The sequence below is a fragment of the Pleurodeles waltl genome, chromosome 5 (genome assembly GCF_031143425.1).
Source record: "Pleurodeles waltl isolate 20211129_DDA chromosome 5, aPleWal1.hap1.20221129, whole genome shotgun sequence".
NCBI lineage: Eukaryota > Metazoa > Chordata > Amphibia > Caudata > Salamandridae > Pleurodeles > Pleurodeles waltl.
Genome location: NC_090444.1, coordinates 39,152,218 through 39,175,652, shown reverse-complemented (window position 1 = coordinate 39,175,652; position 23,435 = coordinate 39,152,218).

Sequence of the window (23,435 nt, the reverse complement as noted above, 5' to 3'; positions counted from 1 at the left end):
TGGTGTGGAGCTCATAGGACAGCAGCCCTGCCCTGCTCCAAATCAAGAGAAACAGCAACCCTGTTCTCTCTTACAGCCATATGGACAACGTTTTTGCCCAGTTATGGCTTTATTGAGACAGCAACCCTGTCTAGCATTCCTTGCATTGGACATAGGCCCAGTGGACCAATTCCACTGCCGAACTTTAAAACATACTCAGAGGAACACATAGAATTTACACTCACACAGTTGGTTAGGTAAAAATCTCCAAGCATGGTGGTTTACATCCCCACAGGGAAGTAACCATATAATGGATGATAAAGGGAGTAACCACTCTATTGCCTATCTACTCTCCACTTATCACCACTTAGACAATAAAGTCTCAACTGACCAAGGTTAGCCTTATTGTCCTTCATTTGAGGGGTTGTGTAGGAAAGTAGCTTCTTTCTATTATGGGTACCCCCACTTTTGGCCTGTTTGTCAGTGTGTGTCAGTGTGTTTTTACTGTGTCACTGGGATCCTGCTAGCCAGGACCCCAGTGCTCATAGATAAAAACCTATATGTCAGTGTGTTTTGCCTGTCTCACTGGGATCCTGCTAGCAAGGACCCCAGTGCTCAACGTTTGTGGACTAATGCGTATGCCTGTGTAGTGCCTAACTGTGTCACTAAGGCTCTGCTAATCAGGTCCTCAGTGCTTATGCTCTCTCTGCTTTTGAATTTGTCACTGTAGGCCAGTGACTCCATTTACCAATTTCAATTGGCATACTGGACCCCCCTTGTAAGTCCCCAGTATATGGTACCTAGGTACCCAGGGCATTGGGGTTCCAGGAGATCCATATGGGCTGCAGCATTTCTTTTGCCACCCATAGGGAGCTCAGACAAACCCTTACACAGGACTGCCATTACAGCCTGCGTGAAATAGTGCACACACTATTTCACAGCCATTTTGACTGCACTTAAGTAACTTATAAGTCACCTATATGTCTAAATTTCACTTGCTGAAGGTTAGGTGCAAAGTTACTAAGTGTGAGGGACCCCTTGCACTAGCAAAGGTGCCCCCACATATTTCAGGGCCATTTCCCCGGTGTGGGGGAGTGTGGGGACGCCATTACACGCGTGCACTACATATAGGTCAATACCTCTATGTAACTTAACAATGGTAACTCCGAATATGGCCATGTAACATGTCTAAGATAATGGAATTGTTCCCCCATTCCAAATCTGGTATTGGGGAGCCGATTCCATGCATCCTGGGGGCTCCACCATGGACCCCCAGTACTGCCAAACCAGCTCTCTGAGGTTTGCACTGCAGCTACAGCTGCTGCCACCTCACAGACAGGGTTCTGCCCTCCTGGGGTCTGGGCAGCCCAGTCCCAGGAAGGTAGAATAAAATATTTCCTCTTAGAGCAGGGTGTTACACCCTCTCCCTTTGGAAATAGGTGTTACATGCTGGGGAGGGGTAGCCTCCCCCAGCCTCTGGAAATGCTTTGAAGGGCTCAGATGGTGCCCTCCTTTCATAAACCAGTCTACACTGGTTCAGGGACCCCTTCTCCCCTGCTCTGGTGGGAAACTGGACAAAGGAAAGAGGAGTGACCACTCCCCTGTCCATCACCACCCCAGGGGTGGTGCCCAGAGCTCCTCCAGTGTGTCCCAGACTTCAGCCATCTTGCTTTGCAAGGTGTGGGGGCACTCTGGAGGGCTCTGAGTGGCCAGTGCCAGCAGGTGATGTCAGAGACCCCTCCTGATAGGTCCATACCTGATAAGATAGCCAATCCCCCTCTCAGGGCTCTTTAGGGACACTCCTGTGGGGTCTCTTCAGATTCTGCTTGCAAGATTCCTTCAGGAATCCTCTGCAACCACTTCAGATTCTTCTGACCTCGTATCAACCGCAGCCTGCTCCAAGAAATGCTGTAACTGCAACAAAGTGTCAACAAGAGACACTTTTCTTCAGCAACCTCAGCTCCAAGTAAGCAACTGCAACAGTTTCCATGGTGTGCATGCTCTGGGGACTTCGTGCCTTCATCCTGCACCAGAAGAACCGAAGAAATCTCCAGTGGAGTCACTGAGGCTCTGCTAATCAGAACCTCAGTGCTTATTCTCTCTCTGCTTTTGAATTTGTCACTGTAGGCCAGTGACTCTATTTACCAATTTCAATTGGCATACTGGACCCCCCTTATAAGTCCCTAGCATATGGTTCATAGGTACCCAGGGCATTGGGGTTCCAGGGGATCCCTATGGGCTGGAGCATTACCTTTGGCACCCATAGGGAGCCCATGCAAAGGCTTCTCCAGGACTTCCATTGCAGCCTGCGTTAAATGGTACATGCACCCTTTCACAGCCATTTTCACTACACCTATATATCAGGCCTTCCAACCCTGAAGGTGAGGTACAAAGTACCTGTGTGTGAGGGCACCCCTGCACTAGCAGAGGTGCACCCATGTCATCCAGGACAATTTTCCCAGCCTTTCTGAGTGCTGGGATGCAATTTTACACGTGCACTGGTCATAGGTCAATACCTATGTCCAGCTTGACAATGATAACTCCCATATATAGCAATGTAAGGTGTCTAACACCTAATAATTGTACCCCAATACTGATTATAGTATTGGTTTTACAATTCTATGAACTCCAGGGCCTCCACAGTGGACTCCGAGTGCTGCCATACCAACCTTCTGAGGTCTTCCAGGAAGCCCCACAGCTGCTGCCACCTCACAGACAGGTTTGTGCCCTCTAATTGCTCAAGTAGCTCAAGCCCAGGAAGGCAGAAAAAAGCATTTCTCTTAGGAGAGGGGTGTTACACCCTCTCCCTTTGGAAATAGGCGTTACAGGCATGGGAGGTGTAGCCTCCCAGAGCCTCTGGAATTGTTTTGAAGGGCACAGATGGTGCCCTCCTTGCATAATCCAGTCTTCACCAGTTCAGGGACCCCCTCTCCCTGCTCTGGAGTGAACCTGGACAAAGGTGGTGCCTAGAGCTCCTCCAGAGTGTCTCTGGGTTTTGGCATCTTGAATTCCATAGGGCACTCTGGGAGCATCTGAGTGGCCAGTGCCAGCAGGTGATGTGAGAGCCCTCCCCTGATAGGTGCTTACCTGTGTAGCTGACCAATCCCCCTTTCAGGACTATTTAGGGTCTCTCCTCTGGGTGATTGCAAGGCTCCAACAGGAATCCTCTGCATCCTTTACTTCATCTTCTACTGACAAAACTGCATCTGGACCCTCCAGGAACTCTAAAAATTGCAACAAAGAAGCAAAGACAACTTCTGCAACATTGTATTTTCAGTTCCTGCCAGCAACTGCAACTGTTTCCAGGTTGTGCATCCTCCGAGGACTGACTGTCTTCAGCCTGCACCAAAAGAAGTGAAGGAATCTCCCTTGAAGTGAAGAAGTCACTTCCCTGCTTCAGCAGGCATTCCACTGCAGCGACGACCGACCGGTGGCGTGGGTCCCCTCTCCTGATGACTATTTTTATGGATCCAGCGACACGTGTGGTATACCAAAGTGACCCCGACTGTCCCAAGGTCCAGCTGTCCAACTTTGGTAGAGGTAAGAGTTTACCTCCCAATGCAAGACAGTACCACCATGCACTGCATGATTTGAAGTTGGCAAGGCTTGTGTGCGACCTTCCACAAAGTTCTTCATGCACAGCACAGCTTAGGCCCCCAGCACTCCGTCCTATGATGCACAGCTTCCTGAGTCGTTCTCTGGCGGCGTGGGATCCCTTTGTGTCGTACTGCATAGGCCTCCATTTGCACCTTCTTTGTCCCCGTTTTGTGGGACTCCTTTGTGAGCTGCCTGGTCTTCTGAGGGCTCTCTGAGTTGCTGAGAGACCATTTTGTCTCCCCTCTTAGGGAGAGGTCATCTGGTCCCTCTGGGTTCCTGGCAGTGCCAGTTTTCGCTACCCGTGTGCTTTGTGGGTGCTAAGGCTTGTTGGCAGAATCCAGCAACGCAAACCAGACTGCAATTATCCATCTGTCATGGGACATCATCTGTACCAACCAGGAACCTGCATCCATCTTCTTGGGTGCAGTACTGATTGTACTTTCTCACCGGTGGCTATTCTTTTGCACCTTCATCGGGGTTAACAGAGGCTCCTGTTCTCCCTGGACTCTTCATTGCTACTTGGACTTCAGGTCTTCAGGTCCAGGAATCCATTGTTGGTGTCTTGCAGTCTCTTCTGGTTCTTGCATTATCTTCTATCACATGTTCTTGTGTGTTCTAGGAAACTTACTGGGGTGGATTCTATTACTTTCCTTTGGTGTTTTCTTACAGTCACAGCACCCCTCTACACACAACACTTGCCTAGGTGAGAAACCGACTTTCGCATTCCACTATTTTAGTATATGGTTTGTGTTCCCCCTAGGCCTATTGCAACCCATTGTGATTTTCACTATTTGCACTGTTTTCTAACTGTTTTTACTGCTATTTCTGCATTCTAGTGTACATACTGTGTATATTACTTACCTCCTGAGGGAGTGTAGTCTCTAAGGTATTTTTGGCATTTGTGTCACCAAAATAAAGGATCTTTATTTTTGTAACACTAAGGGGCATATTTATACTGTTTTTGCGCCGAATGTTTATGAAAAATTTGGACGCATATTCAGCGCAAACCTTGCCCCATATTTAAACTACAACGCCCGACCCCGCGGACATCAAAAAACCTCTGTGTGCGTCATTTTTTGGATGCAGGAAACTGGCTTGCGTTAATGACAAGGTAGGCGTTCCCGTCCAAAAAATTACTTTACGTCCTGTGCGCCTTACTTATACTCCTGCGTCATTTTGACGCACAGGAGGGGGCGGGCTTTAAAAAATGGCACACAGCCTGATGTGTGCCGTTTTTTAATGCCTGGGTGAGGGCAGGCGTTAAAGGACCTGTGGGCTCACTTCCATGGTCTCAGACCATGGAAGCAGTCCAGAGGTGCCCTTCCCTGCCCCCAGGGACACCCCCTGCCAACCTCGCCCACCCCAGGAGGACACCCATGTATGTGGGGACCCATCCCAGGTAAGTACAGGTAAGTTGAGGTAAGTATTATCTTTTTTTTTTTTTAAGTGGCATGGGGGGCCTAATTTGGGCCCCCTTAAATGCCACTGCACCCAATGGCCATGCCAAGGGGACAGAAGTTCCCTGGGTATGGTCATTGGGCAAGGGGGAATGACTCCTGTCTTTGCTAAGACAGGAGTCATTTCTATGGGGGTTGTGCGTAAAAAAATGGCGCAAGTCCGGTTTGAGCCACGATTTTTGACTCAAACCTGACTTGGACCATTTTTTGACGCACAACCTCCATTTTCCCCTACGCCGTTGCTGCCTGGTTTGAGTCATTTTTTTTTACTCTGACCAGCCTACAGCCCTGGCTAACGTCAATATTTAAATAAGGTACCCGCATTGCACGCAGGAATGGCGTTAGTCGGCGGTAAAAAAAAATACGCAAACCAGCGCTGGTTTGCGTCAAAAAGTATAAATATGGGCCTAAGTATTTTCTTTCATCTGTGTAAGTACTGTGTGACTACAGTGGTATTGCCTGAGCTTTGCATGTATCCTAGATAAGCCTTGGCTGCCCAGCTACAGCTACCCCTAGACAGCTTGGCTTCTAGACACTGACTACATTTCACTAATAAGGGATAACTGGACCTGGTCTAAGGTGTAAGTACCTTTCGTACCCAGTACAAACCAGGCCAGCCTCCTACATACATCCCAAAAATTCCCATTCCTTGGTGTCAGCTGTGTGCCATATTTTAAAAAACACGCGCAATGGTGCTAAGAAATGGCTAGTGTCATAGAAAATTATGTTAGATGGTGCTGGACGGCGTGAGAAAAATGGCTGTAGTGGGCAAAAAATAGCACTAGACAGATTATCGGCATTAATTCTGCTGCTAGTCAGCCTAGTGTCAATTTTTGGTCACACAAGCAGCCAAAAAATGACGCCTGTCTAAGTATTGAGAGGAAACATTACCCACACCACAATGTCCAACACAGGAAACCAGTGTCCCCTGGACAACACCAACGCAACCAGTGCCAGCCAGAGGGCCACCTGCAAGTGTCTCCTAGTGACAGAAAACAGTAAAGAACATCTACTTATCTGGGATAGGCTCCCTCCACTTGTGGTGGTGATGCTGGAGGTTGGGTCGGGCACCTATGTGCCCAAAATGGTGAACCCATGGTGGACTCCATGGTGTTTCCCTTACAAAATGTGCCTATCTTCACTTTAACGAGTAGTCTGACTAGGCGTTAGAATTTGACTCTAATCGGCCTTAGCGTCATTTTTTTTTGGGTCCGCTTCCTAGGTGTGCATGGTTTTAGCATAGGGTGGTAAATATGGCGCTAGAGGGCTAGCATCATTTTTTGCCCGACCTTGCATATCATTGTCACAATTCGACACAAGGTGGGTTGGGGGCTCCGAAAAAATGACGCTAACTCTGATATTTTCACGCTAGGCAGGTTGAGCATCAAAATATAAATATGGAGTTATGTTTGCACCACTTTAGGGTAAAAAAAATATGGGCCTTAATTTCTATGTGTTCAAAAACATTACATATTTAAACATTCGTATCTCTGGTTCCCCTTATCCAATTTTGTTTGTTTTGGTGTGAAATTAAAGATAAAAATATTTTCTATTTTTATAAATTGGTTTTGGATTTTTTTCAAACTGTTTCTTGTGTTGTAATTAATTACTGTTTTCTGATATTTGAATGCTTTACACAATTCAGGCCTCAATACGATTTTGGTGGTCTTTTGGAAAGACTGCCGCAGTTGCGGCTGTCAAAAGACCTCCAAGTTGGTGGTCATACGACCACCGTATTACAATTCACACTTGGAACACCACCAAAAACTAGCCTAATTTCAGAAATCGCTAGGACACAGGAGGACAGAAAAGAGGCGGTGCCACCACCAGCACCGCAAGCCTGACAAATTCCTCCCATCATCTTGCAATCCACAAATCATAACAGCGATTCTTCCATGGTGGAAAACCATTGGTGGTCTGCACATTGTCAGTTAGAACACAACAACACATTGGTTAGTTTGAACACCCCACACCCGATACACATCCACACACCCAACACACCTACTCACTGCACTATACAACACAGCCCTGCACATCCCACAATCCTTTGCATCCAGAAGGCCACTCAAATACCCCAAATACCCAAACCCATAATTTTTTTGGTTCACTACACCATTAGCACACCAACACATTTCGCTAAGCACACACCTTACAGCATCACAACCTTCACACTACACACATCACAAGCACACATATTCCGCCTAAACATCGCTCGCTCACTTACTGCACCCTTTTACTCACAACAACCCCACACACTGTCTTCACAACCAAACCCATGTTGCCACAAAAAACACCCACGTTTCACTGATGAAGAGTTGGGGGTCACGGTGGATGAAATAGTTAGGGTACAGCCACACCTGTTCGGAGTACAGGTCCAACAAACTTCCATTGCCAGGAGAATGGAGATGTGGCAAAGGATAGTTGATAGGGTGAATTCTGTAGGAATTTATCCAGTTATCCACGCACAAGGATGACATCAGGAAGAAGTGGAATGACCCACGGGGGAAGGTACATTCAATGGGATCCAGGTACCAGCTAGCTGTGCTGAAGACTGGTGGACGACCCCACTTCCTCCCCCTACTTTCACAGCATGGGATGAGAAGGTCTTGACCATCCTGCATCCTGAGGGCCTCACAGGAATACCTGGAGGAGTGGCGTCTGGTAGGGGCCATTGTCTTGTCCTGCATGCACCCTCACCCCCTAAACCCACCCCAATTAACTATTCACCCACTACACCAAAGTCCCAATCACCTAATACTGTTCTCTGGCTTGCCACTTCTCTACTGCCCTCATCTGTCCTGTGCTAGTGGCAAATCATATCACTACCACTCCTAGAATGCAACATCCCATTAGTGTGAAAACCTGGAAAGTGCACGAAATATCACATGTCATGCATGTGTAACTAATTCATCATGAATACCATCTTGAATGTAATTGTTTGGAACAGTAAATGGCATGCATGATCCTTCACCTTCTATATCCACCCCAAATTATATTCTACCCACTACAACTCTATCCTAATCACCTAATACCCCTCTGTGGCATGCCATATGTCCACTAATCATATCTGGCTCCATAGCCCTTGGAAATGGCATGTTAAGCACTGGCTAGTCATAGCACTACAACTCCCAGAAAGCTAAATCCCAACATAGTCAACACCAATACAAGGCACCAAATATTACTTGTCATGCATTTCAAAGCAATATCAGATCTAACCCATCTTGATTGTACTAGTGTGGAATAGTACATGACAATTGACAGCAATGCAATGGCTCACGCACACCAGCATCCCAAGCAAAACACAGCAATAGCTGAGTGTCCATTTCATAGGGACACATATTAGAGATTCCTAGCTAGAAATAGGCTCACTTGGGTTGGAAACTTAGCTGCCTGAGTTGATGTACATGCAGTACATCTAGCTATGGGGCATTGTTCATAGCATACTCACATACAGTGTTCCTACAAGGACAACATTGTGAATCGTACAGCTCAGATTTGTGGCATCTATCCTGCAAGACAGTTCACTAGGTAATAGAGGTGAACAGTGATGTATATAATCAGACAATATCAAATGGCTTCAGCAGAACTATCACTACCAACTTAGTCTAACAACTCATATGGAAATCTAGTAACAGACTTGAATGTTCTACTCAAATATACTGTGCAGCAGCTGTCTGTCATTGCTGTGGATTATGTTAAGCCACTGTCTGCATCTCACCCAACTGCCCATCTGGGACCCCTGGTCAGTCCACAACTCTCAGCCTCACCCTGCCCACATTAAGTCATCCCAGCCCTGTTGCTTTGACATCACAAACAAACATTTGCCCCAAACCTGTGTTCCAACGACTTTCAATCTATTATGTTCCCTACAGTGCATGTCCCTGGGTCTTACCTTGCCACCCCTGAGAATGAATGGCCTGCAACCACTGGGACTGAGCACAATGTGCCAGGGGCACAGGCACGTGGTGGTAGGGTGTGTGGGAGGGATGCTGTGGGCCAGAAGATGGGGCCTCAATGGGACTCCACTGACCAGGAGACCATCTCGAAGTCTTGGGAGCCTACCAACATTCCCAAGGCATGATGGGCCAAGTCATCACCATGCTGGAGGAAATAAAAACACTGCAGAGGGACCACCACCAGGAAGTCATGAGGCAGTGGCAGCAACAAAATGCTCACCTAGCTTCCACTGAAGGGGTGCTGAGGGACACGAATACCACCCTGATTAGGTTTTGTACCCAACATCTAGCCCCTTCCACTAGCACTGTTACATCAGCCACTTCCACATCTGTGGCTGCTAGTGGAATGGAGGCCTTACCAGGGGAAGGGCATGCCTCAGACACCCCTCTCTCTGTCGCTGAAGAACCCCCGCAAATCTGGTCATCCACCCAGACATCCAGCAGAAGCAGATGTTGAGACCAAAGCCACTGCTGGGAATTGATCCTCTCCTGTTTTGTTCCCCTTGTATGCCACAGATACACCCTGTTGACTATTCAGAGACCTAATTCTATTTTCCCATGGAACAAGGACACAGGACTTGTGTTCACAACTTGTGTAGCAGCTACCTTGTGATTTCATCCACCATGACTTCAACCATCACTTGTTTGTTCTCTATGATGTGCACAATAAATCACACTGTAACACATTTCCTGTGTATGTGTCGGTTACCAACCACACACATTAGTAATGCATTCCAACTCTGGTCTTAAAATCTCTCTCTTTGTATTACACCCATTGTTATGGCCATCAGGCAGAGATTCCCTTTGGCAACAGAGGCAATACAACAGAAATGTGGCAGCACAGATACCAAAGAAGTCTACATCTACTCACATTTTTAGGTAGATTTGCAAACAGCACATATAGGTTGAGTGACAGTAGCTACTGGCTGTTACCTAAAGTGTCACACAATACTAAATACGATACAGAACTTAGGGGCATGGTAAAAGTCCTACAAGGCAGGAGTCACACTGATGGGTCCTCTGTATCACCTGGTAAAGCCTCATCACATACCCATACCAAAGCTTCAATTAAACATATCCCTTGGTACATATCAAGATGATTACTGAAGTACCCAGTTCTAAAATCTTACACTTACACCATTCCCATACCTGTAGGCTTGTCACTTACCTATGTCAGTCAACAGTCACATGCACATTGGTCTGCAAAGTAGGAACACACAGATAGCTAGGTTCAAGCTAGTTTACAAATTACTGAAACCATTGTGATGGGAGAGGCTATGTTCTCACATTTACACATGAGACAGACATCTCTGTGCACAACCCTACTGTCCCCAACATGTGATTTTTAAGACCCCAGTGTCCTGACAGTACAACAACGCTATTATTACATGGATTCAGTCATGTCCACTTCTCATGTCTGTCAGCAAATCCCATCTGCTTCTGACACTCTCTTTCATCTGCCAAGGTAACAGAGCCAAACAGGATCTAGGCAAATCTCTGTGTGAAGGGGAAAAGGGATAAGACATAGCAGAATGCATACCTCACATCAGAGTAGTCATGTCCACAGGTGTAAATTTGCATCTGCTGTTACAATACATTATACAGTAGACCACTCTGTCTTGTACACCCTACAAACTTTCAATCTGCATTTCTAAATCACTCATAGCCCTTGGACCCCCACCACTTCCCCACAGATGTTGCAAGGAAGGAGATGACATGCTAGGCATAAACTTCTGGTTGCACAAATACATCACGAAAATAGGTGAACTACACAAACCTATTAGTCATTTGAAGTACTGATCGATGAGATCTGCCCTATAGTTTCCTGCTTCTTCTTCTCCTGGCTCTTCATCATTTTGCATATCTGCATTTCCACCCACAGGTTCTGCTGCCTCCGCCTCATCTGATATAAATGTTATCTGACATCTCAGGGCAAGGTTGTGGAGCAATCAGCAGGCAACTATTCTTTGACATACCTTGCTCGGTGTGTACAGGGGGGATCCTCCTGATAAGTCCAAGCACCTAAATCTTTCCTTCAGCAACCCAAAGGTCCACTCAACTACAGGCCTTGTCCTCCCATGGACCTCATTGTAGCAGACTTCCCCTGGCATAGTTCGGTACCTCACTGGTGCCAACAGCCAAGGAAGGTTTGGCTATCCAGAGTTACTTGAAAACAAAATGGTTGAACAAAACATACATATATGTGGGACATGCAACATTGTAATAGCAGGAGTTATACCTTGCAAACACACATCACAAATCCAACGTATCCACCAGCCAGCGCCTCCCTGTGTAGTGTCATCTCATCAGCAGTGGGAAATTGCTGTTCCGCATAATTGAGGAATCATGGGCTGATCCAGGATATTTGGCAATGACTTGTGAAATGTATTTGTCTGTTAGACACACCACTTGAACGTTGATGAAGTGGTAGTTTCTTCGGTTCCTAAACACATGTTCATTGACACTGGGGGAGCCAAAGCTACATGTGTGCCATATATGGCTCCCACCACATGTGGAATGTGTCCCATAACATAAAACTCTGCCTTCACATAGGCCAAATCCACTTGATGTGAAAACCTTATGTAGCTGTCCAGGTGTTTCAACAATGAACACGGTACATCCCTCAAAACCATACTGATCATGGGCTGAGACGTCCCTGCAGTTAAAGCCACTGTATTCTGAAAGGAGCTAGTGGCCAGGAAGTGTAGCACTGACAAGACATGAACAATGGGAGGTATGCTATAAGGATTCAGATTGGCAGGCATCACATCTGGTTCCAACTGTGTACATAGATCCATGATAGTACAGCACTTCAGATGATATGTCAGTATGCAATGTCTTTCTTTCATTATGTGCAGGTCTGCTAGTGGACGATACACTGGTGGTTGTCTTCCCCTCCTCATTGCAGGGTTACTATGTGGAAAGAGGAACACATAGAATGTGACATGCAGCATGCTAACATCAAGTACAGTTAATCAAATTACTCACACACAACAGCTGTCAATGACATCTATTACTTCTGACATATACCGTAAAACACATAGCTATGCATCTGATTACACCCACCTTGGATTCCCTGAATCAACTTTGGGTTGCCACTTCCCAATGCATCTGTCACTGTATATGGATGTAAGACGAATTATTTACACGTTTCACACGTATTGTAGGACATTATCAACATTATCGACAGGCATAGGAACCTCAGAGTAGTAGTACATTGGTTTGACCACATGTCCTCTATTAATACAACATTTACAGCATGCATGCACAAGAAGTCACCTTAACATGAGGGCAGTACCCACAGATGTACTGCACAGTATAGGGTATAGTTCATGATGCAGATGAAAAAACACACTTCCATACACGAAAACTGCTTAAAATGGCAGCCGCCTGACCTACTGTACTGGACATTTGGAAGTGATCTAAGTCCACCGGCGGAAGTCCTCATGGCGGTAGGCGGTCACAACCATGTTGTAATTTGCCATTGGAATACATTGCTGCCTTTGGTGGACTTGGGCTATTGGCAATGTCTGCAGATGGTGACGGTCATGTATGTTGAGGACTTGACAGCCATCTTCTGCTGTATTGCTCATTTGACTCCTGACGCTGCTGCCAGCAAGACCTCCACAACCTGAGGTGTTGTGCACTGCCTCTGGGAGCTATCATGCCATGTCCTGCTGGTGATAGGGCCCTAGCCTTAACCCAGAAGAGCTTAATAAGCTAGTGGATGAGGTCTTACTCCTGTATGGGCAGCTATATGGAGCACCAGAAGAACAAGTGAGTCCAATGTAATACCAATGTGTGATGGGGTGGTGTATGAAGGTCTACCATTAATGTAAACTAGTGAAGGTGCTGATGCATGCAGATGGCATGTTGTGAAGGAGTATGAGCTGAGAGGATGGGGAATGCTACTGAAGTGTTATGCCCACTACTATTGGTATGGTTCATGTGGACATGACTTTCTCCTGTTGTCTGTGTCATCCATGCAGGTCAACGCCCATCAGTAGAAGGGAATTTGGAGTACCATCATCAAGCAAGTGTGGACCCTAGGGGTTTACAGTCGGCGGAGCACCCACTGTAGGAAGCAGTGGGAGGACCTGAGATGCTAGTCCCAGAAGACTGCAGAGGTCCAGCTGGGAATGTCCTCCCGATGAGGGAGGGGTGCCCGTCAGACCTTGACCCCCCTAATGGCCCGCATTTTGGTCTACTCCAAGTTGGATACCGATTTGCCTTTCTTTCTATTACAATTAGCCAGCTAAGTGTAAGCCTCTTTTTAATGATACAATCTACATATAGTGTGAGGTACAAGAACCATTAGGTAAAATCTGCAGTAGAAATTTGGACCTTTCTGAATGTCACAACAAATATGTGAGTGTATTTTCGAATCTACATTGCAAACATGGCCACTCCAATTAAAGTTAGTGTCAATATCAACCTATCTACCTTTACAGAGAATATGCCATGGAGAATAACCATAGATAAACATATTTAGTGTGATGCTTTGGGTCATTTGTTTTTCATTCAATGCCCTGTTTTTGCATTCTAAGGACTGTGAGAGGAAGACAGATTGAAATGTAATGCCCAGTTATTTACTTCCTTGTCACCACCCTCACTTCCCACCTGCCTCTCCGTGATTGTTTGCTTGTTTGATTGATTTCTTCCTCTGCTTGAATATTTTAGGAAGTCCTGAGAGGTGAGATATTTGTACTCATGAGTATGAGGCTCATCTTGGATTGGGAAGGAAAAGTCATGTTTGGTAGCTAGGTACTGCATGAATGGAGATAAACTCACATGTAAGGACTGTGATAAAGAAGACATGGTCTCAGAGTAATGAAAGTTATCAGTAAGTACCTGGGCATGTTTGATTAGAGTATATTGTCTTTAGACCATAGGAGGATAGAGACCGTGTTTCATTTTGCTCAAGGCTTCTATATCTCACATGCATGTTGTATATACCAGATCAATCCAACCTTTATATTGAGGAAGATTGGGATGAGTCCTTCTATTACAAATTTTTTGCAAGCAGCGGGGGTAGAAGATGAGGTTCCTGCCTTTTTTTGACAATTCACAAACATATGGAGATCATCTGCTCTAGAATCCTTACACCTTTAATGTTTCTTTGAGCTTGGATAGCTTCAGTGGTGTTCAGTTAGCTCTATCCAAAGTAAACAAATGGTTCCTAATATGTCAGGTTTAACAATATCAAAAAGTATGTCAAAACATACTTGCTATTGGTTTTGCAGCTATTCATTCAGCAAGCACCATTCCCAAATCTTGTGAGGTGGAGGTTTCCTTAAATCTGCAGCTTGACACAATAATTCGTACCACTTTGTGACATCTTTTTTGACCTCAGGAGTTGATGACTCATTTACTGTTCATGGCCCACTTTAATTAATGTTTATGTGCTGCCATACATGATGATTGAAGGAATTTAGATTTGGAGGTTCTTCTGTCTGTTTTTGTGCATACATAAGACAATGATTTTAATCCATTGCTTTCTCACAGGTATCCCTATTTTTCTATCCAGACCTCTCTCGAAGGAGGGCATAATGTATCCTTAAAATGGTATGGGGCAGCAGGTGAATCCCATACAAGAGGTAGAACAGAGTAATATGGGATTTCCCAACTAACGCTGAGAATAAACCTAAGAGAGGCTGCAGGTTTTAGTATCTTAATTCACACTTTTTTAAAGAATGTTGGGTAACAATGCATAGTGGAACCCTAGAGCAGTCCCACCAATCTCTATTTTTGCCTTAAGTAAAAGGCCTTTATCAGACTCAATAGAAATGTTTAAAAGCACACACAGAGATTTATATTGAAATGGTCGAGGGAATGCATCAGCACAGAGAAGAAAGAGGCAAAATGTCTCTAGCCTGAAGTGAAAGGATTTAAATGCTGTTATCTGATCACCGAAGAGTTAGCAAACATGCTCAATTGAATCTAGAGTTGGATAAATGTGAGCAGAAAAGTAGGTTGTTCATTGATTAAAAAATGCATGATATATAAAAAAAAAACTGTAATCTGCAACATTTTGAACATGGTGGTAAAGTGGAAAAGCTTTAAGCGTGGGAGGTTAAAACCTAGGCACCAAATATTGATATTAGAAGTATTTGGGATAATCTGGATGACCCAAAACATGCACAGTTCAAATAAATTGTTGTTGCATTCCAAATGATAACTCAAGAAATAGCCCTAGAAAAAATAAAGAAATGCAAGGCAGTAGGACTAAGTTGTATACCTGGGACATGTACCAATTAGTGGTTAAAGAGATATGGCTGGATTTGAAGGTGCTATTTAACACTATACTTTTTAAAGGCCAAACCCCCTCCTACTCAGAATTGTGTTCATTTTCAAATCAAATAACACCCCCTCCGAAATTGTGAATTGTATCATCCAATCTTATTGCCAATACAGATTTTAAGTCTTCACGCAGATATTAGCAAAGAGACTGGCAGATGTGATACAAGAAGTCATCCCACAAAGATCAGCAGTATTTTATCCCGGGCAGCCAAATACTCAACTCATTTAATCTGTTAATTGCCCCCATAAATTTGCCGAAAATGTATAAGGTTCTACTTCCAATACTTACTTTTGATGCAGCTAAATCATTTGATCAGGTGAACTGTTAATACGTGTAGGCTTGAATACAAACATGAAATACCTAGCTCTTTTATAAATATGCTTAAAGCCATTTATGCAAACTTATCAGCCAGAATCCTAGGCAATGGATTTATGACAGAAAGGCTATTTATTTATAGGACCACAGCCAGGATCCCTTTATCTCCACTCATTTATTTTTTATATTTGGAACCTTTAGCTCAGCAAGTGGGAGATGATGAGGAGACAAAGAAACAGAAGATTGGACTTTTAAATTAACCAACTTATCCTATGCAGGGCTAGTCACAGATCTGCTCAGTGCCAGGATACTCTCACAGGTGTTAACTCGCTTTGCAAAGAAACTTTTTTGCTAATGGAATTCAATAAAAAATAGCACTTTATACTGATGACTTACAGCAAATCCAGACAAAAAATTACAGAGATTTCAATTCTGGGCTTAAGAATTTGGATCTTATCAGGATATGCGAAAACTAAAGGTAAGACAGTGGTAATGATATTGAATCCTGATTTTCCAAAAAGAAAATTAAGGTGTACAGGCATTTCAATATATCATAATATGGACCTGATACCTGAGGTAACAAATTAAATAAATCAAATGGCTAAGGAATGGCAAAATACGCCCCTAACTATATATGCGTTCCCTTCCTGAGGTCATTTTTCTATTTAGCTGCATCCCCTAAACACCTGATAAACAGTCTATTCCGTGAATACAAAGGCCCTCATTATGAACACAGCGGTCGAAACCGCTGTGTTCATGCTGGTCGTCAAACTACTGACCTCCAGCGTCCCCGGATCCCCGCCAGCTGCATAAAGAACATTGTTTCTGCCCGCCGGCCCACAGGAATGCCTGGCCGGGACATTGATGGCGGATCCACATGGAGCCGCCGCCAATGCCTCTGTGCGGTGGGTGCAGCTGCACCCGTCACGCAGATCACTACCCGAAAATCGGGCAGTAACCTGCGTGATGGGGCACTGCACCAGGGCCCCTGCACTGCCCATGCCGAGTGCATGGGCAGTGCAGGGGCCCCCATGGGTGATCAAGTGCACCCCTTCCACCAGCCTTTCCCTGGCGGGGAAACCCACCAGGGAAAGGCTGGTGGCTGAGGAATCATTATCCGACCGCTTCCGGGCTGCCTGACGGAGGCAGCCTGGCGGTGAGTGAAATACCTCAAGGGGTTCTTTATGTGGTGGTGTGGCCCGCCATGCCAGCTGGCGGGTTTTCCCGCTACCGCCGGCATGGCGGGCCACACTGCCAAGTTCGTAATGACCACCAAAGTGATGTAAACCATTTTAAATGGGCTTCCAAAGGAGCAATGTTAGCTTGGGGAAAAAAAAATCCCAAAAGAATAAGAAAGGAAGCCCTTCAGCTACCTGACTTTCACATAACGTTACATGCATTGTATTGATCACATTTTTTTTGGTCTCTCTATAGGAAAGAGGAACCAATGGAGAGGAGGAATGGAAGCTCCAAAGAAGGGTTCTTTCTCGTTGGACTATCTGAGGAACCAATAATCCAGTTAATTCTGTTTGTGGTATTTTTAGTGATGTACATTGCCACAGTTAGTGGAAACTTTATCCTGACCATAGTCTGTGTCTATGACCCTCTCCTTCATACTCCCGTGTACTTCTTCCTGGTTAACCTCTCCATCATAGATATCTGCTACTCCACGGCCATTGTCCCAAACACTATGGTCCAACTCATCGCAAAAAGGAGAATGAGTTTCTCCATGTGTGCAGCTCAGATCTACTCCTTTGTGCTCCTGGCAAGTACAGAAAGCTTGCTTCTCGCTGTCATGGCATATGATCGTTTTGTCGCCATCTCATTTGCGTTGCGCTATAACATTATCATGAGCAAGTCTCTTTGTATAAAAATGGCAACATGTTGCTGGATAAGTGGTACCCTCATGGCTGCTCTGGACACTATCTTTCCTCTTCAGTTTCCCTTTTGTGGTCACAATGTTATTGACCATTTCTTCTGTGAACCCAATTCTCTCCTAAAAATGGCATGTGCAGACTCCTTCATTGCTGAAATGGTGCTTTTCTCAGTAGCCATCTGTGTGCTGCTGATGCCCATACTTATCATTCTTGTTTCTTACATCCGGATCGGCATCACCATCTTGGGTATCCGCACCACTCAAGGTCGATACAAAGCATTTTCTACTTGCACCTCACACTTGACAGTTGTCACCTTGGCAATTGGGACGGCCATTTTCACATACATGAAACCTGTGTCTAAGTCCTCTGAAAATCACGACAAGATGTTTGCTGTATTTCATACAGTTATCCCCCCGATTCTGAACCCCATGATCTACAGTCTGAAGAACAAGGATGTACAGATGACTCTGATGAAAGTGATACAGAGAAACCGGTTTCATTAAGAATTATATATCTGGTCATTGTCTTAAAAAACAAAAGTAACAAAGCAGGAATAGTGTCTGACAGGCAGTGGAAAACTCCAGTAATGAAAGTAGTACTAAGTCAGTACTTCTGCTTCAATAGTTGCACTTAAATATGGCCCTCAGTTTGGAACAGAGATTAGACAACATGAGATCTTGAGCCAAAGACAATAGAACATTTCGTTTTAATTCAGACAAAGACATGTGTGCCTCTATTAAACCTGGAGGAAAGATAGTAGGTCATGTAAACATACATGCAATAATATTATGCAATAATGTTTTGGTATAGCACATCACTTGGGCTTTAGGAGATTTAGCACTATATTTATGGAAGGAGTTGTGTTGCTCTTGCACCACGCAACATGGTGCAAGAGTCACGCAACTCTCAAGGTACATTTATCAAGTCAGTCAAGGTCAACTTGTGTGGCCTTGCCTAGCTTGATAAATCTAAAGTAACATAACACAGCACAAATTGCTGTGTTGCGGTACTCTGTCCTGAGATAGCAATCCATGGGTGGAACGTGGGTGTTCCCATGCTTCCACTATTAGATTTTGGCACACTCCCAGATTTTCCATTACTGGTAGACCTGGTAATGTGTCAAAATGTTATGCCTCTCCTTGTTACATCCTCTTTATATGTGTGCAGCATTCTTCAGCACACATAGAAATCCTGCTTATAATGTCGGCACCCATGCACCATGGTGCAAGGGACCCTGCACAGTCTCCATGCAGCACACCAAAAGCCAGGAATTTGCTATACAATGTTAAGTATGGCACATTCCTGCACTTTCCCTATCACGCAGCACAGTGCAGCAAAGTGACTTGCTGTGCTGCGTGATATATTGATAAATATGGCCCCTAGCTTCTTGTGTGGGAACTCAAATGAGTGTTTACCCGACTGAGGTTTTTGTGGGTGGGTGAGACATTCAACCTTCTACATTTTCTAAAGGGATGAATATCTGTGGGCATGTTGGTTGTGAGATGAAGGGTTTCCTCTTAGTTGTGTTCCATAGTATGGGACACATCATAAAATCCATAGTATATTGGCCGACTGTGTAGCAGAAGCTGACATTCAGGGAAGTTCCATGAATTGTTTCAAATCTGACCCAGGCAGTCCACCTTGCAAAATTTGCAACAAAACCTGTAGCACTGCACTGTGAAGTCCCTCAAGGCTCCTCTCAATCCCCACTACCTATTCATGTTTTACATTAAAACTGAATTACAAGAACTGCCTTATTACAAGTTCCATAATCTATAATGGATTGTAATACAGCAGAAGGGGCATCTGTCATGTTTGTGCGGGAGTAACTCCCTCTGCCAAACTCTAAACCAGGCCCTCTGTAACTATGCAGACGATACATAACTGCTGACGCATCTGGATGGGACTCTGGCTTCCCAATTAGCTTTTCAAAATGATAAATGTTTCATTGCATGCTGGATGCAGGTGAACTACCTGATAAAGCTAAAATTGGTATTGTATTGCATAAGGTTAATTTCTGGCACCACCAATATTGGATTGAAGAATCTCCAGAGCCTAATCCATCTGCCAAAAGCCTTGGTGTGATTGTTGACAGCAATCTCCCAATGAAACCTCATGTAAACTCAGTAATACAAGATGCATAGTTACCTTTAAGATGTTGAGGAAAATTATTCGGCTTCTCCCTTCTGATGCTCGTGAATTGATCGTCCTCACAGTAATAATATATAAACTACTATGCTAATATGATTTATTTTGGTCTCCCTGATACAACAGTCTATTCAAAATAAAGCAGCACTGATAAACAACACTTTCAATTTAAAATCTGCTGTCTGACTTTCAAGAGCCTTACTGGCCAGACCCCACTCTTCCTAGTCAGGAAATTGAATAACTATATTCAAATTTGCAACTTAGGATCAGCATGTGCCAAATTTCTAGTTATGGCTAAATTCTGTAAATGTGAATTTGAAAAAAAACTCCTTTGCAGTTAAAGCTCTTGCTTTGTGGAATACTATTCCAGCATACCAATGCAAAGATGGTCATTTCAAATCCTTCCAGCAAAATTTTAAAATCTGGATTTTCAGGCAAGTTTATGTCTCACTCACATTGGTTAAGTTAAACAGTCATATGATCTGTTATGCTATGTTGTGGCCATGATTAAAGTGCACATACACTATCAATCAAACCAATCAATCAATCAAAAAATTTGTTAAGCGCACTACTCACCCGGTAGGGTCTCAAGGCACTATCTGTTTCTTGGCACTGAGAGACTGCACAGGTAAAAAGAGATGATCTGAAGCAACAGAGGAATCCTAATTCCCTACTCAGCATAAACTTGCCTGCTCAGGCAATGGGCCTCTATGTACTGTTCAGGGTTAGCGCCAACATTGATGCACTAAACCTGAACAGTGCATCAATAGCAACAGAAATTCTGATGCTATTGCCCCCTACCCTGCGCCATGGTGTGCCCTATTTTAAATACGGCACACAAATAGTGACGGTAAGGGAGCCCAAGGGGCCGTAACATAAGGGGCACCACATATAATGTAGCACCACTTTTCTTAAATCTGTCTCAAAGTGTATAAGGCAATAAAGTCAGTATTGCGAGTGATACACACTAGCATAAACATAGCAGGCTGATGCTGAAATAGGAGTACTAGTAGTACTGCCAAACTATGGAGGTCATTTAGATTTCAGCAAAGCAGAAGCTCTGCCATAAATTACCTGCACCTGCAGAACTCACAGTTCCCCCTGCCTCATTTAAAGAGTTGCTGATGCTAAAATCGCCATTAACTATGCCATCAGAAACCCTAACATTTAAAACACCTGAGACAGGTTTGAAAAGCTACTTCAGTGGGTGGCGCAAGAAGCTCTGCAGGCCCACTTGTAGAATTTAATTTACAGGCCCTGGGGGTATAGAGATACCACTTTACAAGGAACTTATAGGTAAATTAAATATGCCAATTAGGTATAAGCCAATCATACCAATTTTACAAGGGACAGCACATGCACTTTAGCACTGATTAGCAGTGGTATAGTGCTCAGAGTCATAATGTCAGCTAACAAGGGTCAGAAAAGTAAGGATGAAAAAGCAAAACGTTTTTGGGAATGACCCTGTAAAAGGGCCAGGTCCAACAGTATGGTTCACCCTTTTGACCTCCGCTGCCACCAGTAATTCAAAAGCAATATGGGCAGCCCTTGAGACCCTTCCTCCTGTATTAACTACAGCACATATACGTTATGGTATCACTATATCATCCTAACTGTGAGGACGTTATCTTTGTATGATTAAGTGTAAACCTATCAAACTTGGTCATTGTGACATGAAGAATCACCCTTTGACCTCCGCTGCCACCAATGATTTAAAAGTCAGCACAGGCAGCCTTCTGAGACTCTATTACCATCTTTTTGGCAACAGCACATATATGTTATGGTACTGTTACATCTCTAACACTGGGAGGACCTTATTCATGCATGATCATGTATTACTTAATTTCACCATGTTGTCCTAACTGAGTTCATGGTGACTCCAGGCAGTCCAACCGCCAAATTACACCTCTGGCGGGTGGACCTGCTAGGGGACCACCATCCCTGCAGGGAACATGGTTCCCTATGGCAAGATGGCGGTCAGAGTTGTGCTCAGCCTGGGCGGCGCTAAACTCAGGTGTGCTGGGGCCACAGGGGCACCCCTGCACTGCCCATGGCCGGCATGGGCAGTGCAGGGGCCTCCCCTGCCCAGCACTTTGCGGACAGTGTACATTCTGACAGTGCTAGTCAGCCCCCTCTATGCTACGGTATAGGACTCAGCTCCTTTAAGGAAGCCGAGTGCTATCTCGTAGCAGTGTTCCTGGCGGTCTGACCTGCAGGAACACGCTAATGCATTGTTCCCCCTGGTCAGACCGGCAGGAACATTATAATGGGGTGGGAGGATGCCACCGAGTGGCATCCTTCCCACAAGTTTGGCGGTCCTGCGATGGAACTGCCACAAACGCTTAATGAGGCACTAAGGGGGTCATTCTGACCCTGGCGGTCGGTGACCGCCAGGGTCACCGACCACGGGAGCACCGCCAACAGGCTGGCGGTGCTCCGTCGAGCATTCTGACCGCGGCGGTTCAGCCGCTGTCAGAAACGGAAAGTCGGCGGTCTCCCGCCAACTTTCCGCTGCTCGGGAGAATCCTCCATGGCGGAGGAGCGTGCTCCGCCGCCATGGGGATTCTGACACCCCCTACCGCCATCCTGTTCCTGGCGGGTCTCCCGCCAGGAACAGGATGGCGGTAGGGGGTGTTGCGGGGCCCCTGGGGGCCCCTGCACTGCCCATGCCACAGGCATGGGCAGTGCAGGGGCCCCCTAACAGGGCCCCACCATGATTTTCACTGTCTGCTGAGCAGACAGTGAAAATCGCGACGGGTGCCACTGCACCCGTCGCACCCCTGCAACTCCGCAGGCTCCATTCGGAGCCGGCATCCTCGTTGCAGGGGCATTTCCGCTGGGCCGGCGGGCGCTCTTTTGGAGAGCGCCAGCTGGCCCAGCGGAAATGTAAGAATGGCCGCCGCGGTCTTTTGACCGCGGTGCGGTCATTTGTCGGCGGGACTTTGGCGGGCGGCCTCCGCCGCCCGCCAAAGTCAGAATCAGGGCCTAAGTCTCCAAGGAAGTCTCTGACTTATGTTTTCCTTCTAATACACCTGTAGTAGTATAAGCTAATTAACTCTTCATAGGAGCAGGGTGATCTGTCCATTCTTCATCCCAATAAGGTTTTTAGATATATCTGTGATACCAATATTAAAGGTGACAGGCCTGGGAACTCCAAGGTATTTTTAGTTTTTCTGGATCCTGCCATTTGTCCACTCAAGCTTTAAATAAGAACTCCATCCTTCCTTTTTAACCTCCAGGATATTGAGTCCGCCCTGTTGGCACTGTCATACCAGTGTGGGCAGAGGTTGCAGACGATGAAGCATGATACGAAGAGTGTGTGAGTCTCCCTCTCCCAAAAAGAATGGCTTTCTCAAGTGACTCAACAGGATTATTAGGTTGTCCAAGTAGGACTATGAATTATACATCTAAGTAGGGGGTGAAATCTTCATGTCTTGTATACGACCATACCCTTTTGTGTTCAAACATACTCTCTTCCCTGTACCACAAGATTACAGCAGTACCGATATTAAATTGAAATGTTATGAAGGGAAAGGGGATGGAGGACAGGAGCATGGGCAGCCACAAAGACAGTTTGAGCACAGAGGTAGCTCTATGGAACAGGGGCATACATATAAACATAACATAAGTGATGAGGCTGGAGCAGAAATGTAGGGCAGCAACAGTAGGGCAGCAACAGTACAGGGGCAATACAATGGACTAGAGAGAGAGGGCAAAAGGTTCATGCACATGGGCAACAAAGGAATAGGTAGGTAGGTGGGCAGAGGCAGCAAAGGACATCAGTGAAAGCACAGGGACAGTGGCA